This window comes from Prunus persica, chromosome G1, assembly GCF_000346465.2.
Source record: "Prunus persica cultivar Lovell chromosome G1, Prunus_persica_NCBIv2, whole genome shotgun sequence".
NCBI classification, from domain to species: domain Eukaryota; kingdom Viridiplantae; phylum Streptophyta; class Magnoliopsida; order Rosales; family Rosaceae; genus Prunus; species Prunus persica.
The window spans coordinates 46,602,062-46,609,435 of NC_034009.1; positions in this window are offsets into that span (position 1 = coordinate 46,602,062).

Genomic DNA, 7,374 nt, shown 5'->3' on the forward strand with positions numbered 1-7,374 from the left:
AATTCCTTTCCATATAATTTAGATCATCGCTTATATTAAAAAAAGTGTTAATCTAAATACAAAGGAGTACAAATATAAATAACTCATAGGATTAATATAAATACAAAAACATAGTAACAAGAAGGGATTAATCTAAATAAGGAGAAGTCCATCAACAACAGCAATTGCACAAGGTGTACCTCCACTCTTATCTACTCTAAGCCTAAGAAATTTCTGGAAAAAAGCTCCAAGCTTGCAAAAATTAGACATATACTTTGGCACACCAAACTACAACCTTTTAACTCTAACAAGTAGAAAATATAAGTAGAGTACTACATGGTTCTGAATAATTTTAGGCCCTTTGATTCAAGGAAAATAATTGATGGCACCATGCCTTTTTTCATAGAATGAGAAGTGGAAGATTAATCTCTTATGTTTGGTAATGCCGCAAAAAACTTAGAAAATATTATTTTATTTTATTTTTGGTGGATAGTTTGTCTATGTAATAACCCAAAACAAAATATCTAAAAATTAGGATTAATTTATTCTAGCAAAAAGACAATTTTGCCCTCGCATTATTTAATAGGAAAAAAGTTGACTTTTTGATCGAGGAGGAATTTGGCAATTTCGCTTACTCCGTTGCGTAGAGCACGGCGAAACGAGTTCGTAGACACGGAGTAGACTCGAATCGGAGTTGTAACGAAGAAAATACGGTCAAAATACCGCGAAGGGCAAAACGGTAATTTGGACAAAAGTCAGATTTTTATCCCTTTCTCCTCTCTCTCTCCTCAGTTCTCTCTCCTCTCTCTCTCTCTCCTCCCGCACGCCAGCGACCCCGCGCCTTCCAGCTCCTCCAGCCGACGCCACAGCCCGAGCCGATCTACGGCACCGGTACGGTTGGAACTGCCTCGCCGCCGCCGTCCTTTCCCGACCGGTCTCAGCCTCGGCACCGCCCGGAGTTCGCCGGAAACTAGCGAAAACCGCCGGTTTTCAGTCGAAACTTCAAGCTCCTCGATCTCCTTCGTTTCTCAACCAAATCGTTCGAGTAAGGCACCAGAGGACCGGCAGAACCACAGGAGAGACCTTCAAAGGGTCCAGCTAGCTCGGACAAGCAGTGAGTGGACTTTCTTTTCTAAATGATATTTATAATTAAATTTTATATTTGATCTTGAATAAGTGTTATTACATATTTTTTGAGCATGAACTGCATCGTGAAATATCTTTATTTTTATAATACTTAGTTGAGCAGCAGACTTGAGATCTTTGATACAGAAATAGTAACTTAGCTCAGATTTATCAGATTTTGGAGAATTATCAGATTTTTCTAAATTAGAACCACCATGTACCCGCTTGTTTTTAGTGATTACCCTCAGACGGACCGATGTCTACGGACATCCAGTCTGTTTACAGTTCTGTCAGTGCACTTGACATTGCCTCACGAGTTTCGGGGACGCTTGGACCGTGAGTGCCAGGATTTGCGGCTCGGCTGACTCTGTGTCCACGAGACCTGCCAGGATTGCGGATCAGGCTGACTACGGTCCCCTGTATCTTGCCAGAGCGGCTCGAGTCGACTTGGTGTCATCGAGACCTGCCGGCGGATCAGGCTGACCATAGTCCCCTGAATTCTGCCAGTTTGCGACTCGGATAGACTTTGTGTCGCCGAGACCTGCCAGGGAATTTGACGGATTTTACAGGGGTACATTTAGGTGGTAGTTTAAAGGAATTTGAGTACTTTTATACAGCTATTGCTTTCAGTCATTTTATATCAGTTTCCTCAATGTTCGTGCATGTTTTATATCTCCATATAATTGTTCAGTTTTACGAATTTATATACATACATTTATATATAGTTAGATGAATACCTTATATTAAACACAGTTGAACTTTAGCCTTACTTATCAAGTTATTTTTACCATGGGGGTTATTATGATTATAAACTGATTTCAAGAACATTATTTTTGTCCACTCACATTTTCAAACTTGTTTTTCGCCCCCAGGCTGTAGAAGTGCGCATGCATCGACCACCGGGCCACTCCTAGCTTCCGCACCACCAAGAAACGGAGGATTTTATTGTAAAAGTTCTTGAAATCTTGTAAATTAGTAGAAAATGCTCTAATATCTCGTTTTAGTGGGAAACTTGATCTGGTGAATGCTTGGTTATTTTATTCTGGCAGTTGGTGAAAAATTATTTGCTTGTTTAACAGGTGGAAGGTTTTGAGTTTAGACAAAATACATGAGAGACTCTACCGAATTTTCGGCAGGAGTCTAAGGGAAGTTTTAATAGTAATTGTATTAGGAAGGGTAAAAAGGTCAATTGTGCCCGACATTCGCCAGGTGTCGGACACGCACAGGACTTGGTTCGAATTCCAAAGTGGAATTGGGATCGGATCCTGTCAGTCTATGAATTGAATTAAATTTTTGTTTAATTTTTCAATTATTCCTCAAAAATTAGAAATATACAAAATTTATTCTTATAATCTCTTTATATAAAGGTGTTGAGGCCCAAAAAATCCACGCTTCGGCCTAAATAAATTCTCAGCCCAATGCGATATCTTACCGAGAAGAAACCCAATTTGGGGCACGCGAAAGTTTGCCATATGCGCTTATACACATGCCACGCCAAGCAAATAAACAACATGTCATGCTACAAGCTTAAGTGGGCCCAAGCCACGCAAGATGCCCGGGGCTTGCTTGAGTGGGTTGTGGTATGGATGGTAATAGGTCGTCATGAGGCCCATTGATGGGTCAAGAAATGGAGGTTCCGGGTTGCTTGGGAGCCTCGGAACCCAAGCCCATTTCTTAGGCCCAAACATGTGGGTGAGCACAAAAGGGAAAATAACTCAATCAAAATAACCCAACCAAAATTAGCCCAGTCAAAGGATAGCCCAACCAAAAGCCCAATGTTTAAATAGCCCACTTATTTAAATGAAGTACCTTAGCCCATACAAAATTCCACAATAAGCCACAAAAGCCTCAGCCCTTTGCTAGAAAAGTAGAAGCCACGTAAAAGAGGTCTGCAGGTTCACTGAACAGAGTTATTGGGAAGTGCCAGCACATGGGAATGGATCAAGTTCCAAAACAAAACACCAGAGAAACCAAGGGATGTTAACATGCAAGCTACCAGGAAGAGAGACACTCTTCAAACCAACATACATATCCCAACTCCTTCCCTATCAAAACTGGTTATAGGAAAGAGTGAGAAAGAAAGGAAGAAAATGGCTGGAAGTAGAAATCTTCTACTGAAGCAGCCGCAGGAAATGAGGCCTTGAGCTCCAAAATCCCTGATTTTGTGCAAATAGATAGAGAAAAATCTCACTAAAACAGGAAAAGTCAAGAGAGGAAAGGAAAAGGGAAGGAAAACCTTGCTAAGTTAGGGAATAAACCATTAGGGTTTCTTGGGGAATGAAGGTCTCCCGCAGCTATAAAAGGAGGTCCCTTCCACCTAGCAAAAACCGACCCAGGCTGAGAGAGCAAGCTCCCTCTCTTACTTGCAAAAATCCAGTAGCCCTATTCACTCTTCTTCTTCGTTCTTCTCTGTTAACAGACTATTTTCAGAGTCTGTCAAGCTGCCGGAAGAAGTAATGCCCTTCCTTTACCCCTTTTTAGCCAAGATCATCCTGCAGACCTTGTCTCCCTCATCTTAAACACTCCCATTTCTCCCTAGGAAGCCTTATTTTCCTCTTTGGTGCTCAACTCATGCTGACCTTGCTCCCATGCCACAATCTCCTCATGCTAAGCTAAAACTTTATCTGTAACCAAGCATAAATCACCTGTAAGCAGCCATCATTTTCGTTGGTGAAGGTAACCAGAACACTTCCTAAGGCTTTACTGCCCTTTCGAAGTGCTTTTGGGGCTTAATTTTCGAACTCAGGCACAGGGGGCAATTCCAGTAATTTCCCCTTTACGGCAGCCCAGCCTATTTGCAGCTGCCGGAAGAAAAAGACCCCCACATAAATTGGCGACTCTGCTGGGGATTAAGCCATTATCTTCATCAATGCCTCCAAGGAAGAGGGACAGAGCCAAGCTTGTCATTCAAACACCATCGTTGGAAGAGCTGCTGCTAGAAGCAATAAACCAAAGAAAATAAAGAGATAAGAGCATTCCTTCTTTCCTTTTCTTTTTTTGGCTATCTACTTTGCAGAACAAACATGATATCGATTGCTCACATGCTCCCTTTGTTTATGCCTTAGATCTCCATTCTCAAGTAAAACAAGATCTTGTAAGAGGGCTGGGGGCTTTGGCAAATTCATCATTCATGCCTTTGAGCGAACTACACATGCAAACTCCAAAATACTTGGGGGTTTCGTGCCAAGCAAATCTGTAAAAAAAAAAAAAAGAGGAGTCAAAATTCAATTCCAAATGACTTGGGGGCTTCCCGCCAATTAAAAAAAAAAAGGTCAAGCACAAGCACTTCAAAGTTTCTCATGCTAAACTAAGCTATGCCTTGGTTCCAAGAGTTGTGTGAACATTATTCACATCAGCAAGTCCAACTATATCATTCCAAGCCAAGTTACATTCTTCCAGCTCCTACTCTACAAGCAAAGAATTTATGGCACTTACCTCATTTCAAATCTTCTTAACCCCTGCCCTATTTCAAACATCATACTAGTATATATGCCCCTTAACCCCCAAAGCTCAATTTATCCATGCAACTCAAGATTGAACAAGTCCTCTTCGGAACGCTGCTTGCATCACCTCCATCTTTAGCACTGCCCACAGAATGCCCTGACTTTCTATGCCAATCTCGGTTCCACACTCCACATGCTCTCTATTGGAGGCCAAAGATAAGAAAATCTTTCTTTTTCTTTCCTACCTTTTTAAGATTTCACAATAAAATATATATTATCATGCCATATGCCATACTTGTAAAAGCAGCACAAGCATGTCATCTATTCAAATATAAACATGTAATGATAAATTTTTTTTTTCTTATATATATATATATATAAATCATGTTTTAGGCCAATACCAACAGAGTGAAGTTGGGCTATTCAGCTTCCTTTATTTCTTGTCTTTCACTTTGAAAGGAATACAAACACTAGGCATTTACACACTACTCAAAGCACGAGTATCATCACGTGCTTTAATAATTTCCAAAGCATCACATGCTTGCATATTACTGAAAGCAACCTATGTTGGTTTAATATTGATGTGTGATTCATTCGTTAGTTAATGATGTTGGATGACATTCATTTGAAATCGACAAATATCAATTATATTCATTTACAAGCTGCAACACATGTATTATTTTAACCACCATCTGCTTTGGTCATGCAGAAATTATATATCTGTCAAGCACTTTGTCCTTTTAAAGACGATGAGTACACTTCTCTACACCACAAGCCTCAAGGAGCATGGGACCCTATGTTCCTGCACCGATCAGCATCTCAACACGCTCAGTGGCGCCAAGCCATGCCAACAACAAAATTGTGCCATAGGAGATGGTCTAAAGAGGAATCATGCCAAGAAGAAAAAATCCATCTCCAAAATCATGCAAACATTTCACTTGATGCAATCATTTCAAGCAAAACTAGATATCACAAGATCAAGCTTTTCAAGCAGCACAATCAACATAAAAATGAGAACTTGGTGTTTCTAGCTGCCGGAAGCGCAGAGAAGAAGCCATGCTATCATGCTAAATTGTCAACATTGCAATAGAGGGATATCCTAAGTTCATCACGCCATGCAATGACCCAAAGCCATCGAAGGCTATTTGGGAGCCTTGTGGAAACATGGAGAAAGCTTACTGGTGTAAATATTCAAAATCTTCAAGTTATAGCACCCCATGGCCACTTACTGATGGATGGGAGAATGTTTCCAGCAGCGAAGTATTCACATTGGACATGCCGGAAGAACGCCACTTGGGGGCTTCATTTGGTTAGCAAGATTATCAAGAGACAGCTGCCGTAACCTCTCATAACCTCACAAAAGTTGAAGAAAGTACAATGGGTTATGAGCTGCAAATCACTCTTTGATTAGTTGGATTATGATCTGTATGATGTAAAGCAGCAGCTGTGGCTCTGTTAAATATCTCTGCAGAGCATGACAGCCTACTGCAACACATGCCAAATACATGCCAATCTAAGCCACAACCTTTCATACTATTGCAAGACATGCACACTCCTTGGCCCTTTCATACTTGGGGGCTTAATTTGATTGAAGTATTCATCAATGCAAAATGGCTCAAATTCCTTACTATTGTTGAGTTGCTTTTGCACCCAAAAAAAAAAAAAAAAAGCACGCCACTTAGCAGTAAGACATGCCAAGCAAAGTCACTTGGATGGGGTCCGGGGCCATCAACAAGCTGCACGCCAAAGCAAAATAATATGGGGGCATGCATTCTTGAGCTGCTGGAACAACGAAACCATTGTCCCCTTTTGATAAGCAACCAGAATATGCAAAACATCTAGGAATTTTACAAAGAACATGCATATACTAGTCAGACCCTTTTTAGGTATGACAAGAGGGTGTTTTTCAGGCCTAGTGGTCAGACAAAATTTTGGCAGCATATACCTTGTTTTTAAGGATATCCAACCTGTCAGAGAATCTCCAGCAGTTCATAAAAACAAATTTTGCCAACCAAGCAATATATATATATATATAAGACATGCAAATTACAACATGCCTCAAGCATTCAGAAATTAATACAAGCTCCAGTGATTCAACACTACATTACAAAGTTATAACGACATGGTCGTTAAAGTGTCCAAAAGAAAAAGAAAAAAAAAACTACAGTCAAAGCAAGATAAAACTGCACATGCTAAAGATCCATGCAGCCTATGGTCTCCAAGGGAACAGAACCATGTGCCAAGATAATCGATCACCAAGCCAAGAGGAGACAACCTGCAAGAAGAAGATGTGTGTCAAGACCAAGTGATGCTGGAAGGAGTAGCCTGAAAAAAAAAAAAAAGAGAAAAAAAAAAAGAGGAATTATATACCTTGAAGCTATGAAGAATGCCCAAAAAGAACGAAAGAAGCCCTAGGAGATGATCTGACTATTGCCTTTGGCACACACTCAGCATTGTTGGCAGAAATACCCTTAGCAAGGAGAAGGGCATGCACTTCCCTGCGCTGGCTGTCCAATTCCTGTTGCTTAATGTTCAAAATGTCGGCAGCAGCTTTCACCTCACTGGAACCATGTGATAATTTCATGCTATGAATGGCCCGCTCTCCAAAGACAGCACATGCTAGGTTCCTCACGAGATTAATGAGGAAGTCCACATGAAAGCCCAGAGTTATGGCCTCACATATCGCGTCCGCCAACAAAGTAGTTTGTGATCAGTAGTATCAAGGAGCTCCATGGTATCTATCCCATGAAGTACCAAGCCAAGAGTCCGGAAGGCGGCACTTCTCGAGGAGGAGGAGATGACCCCCGTGACCTCCATGAAACTCCCA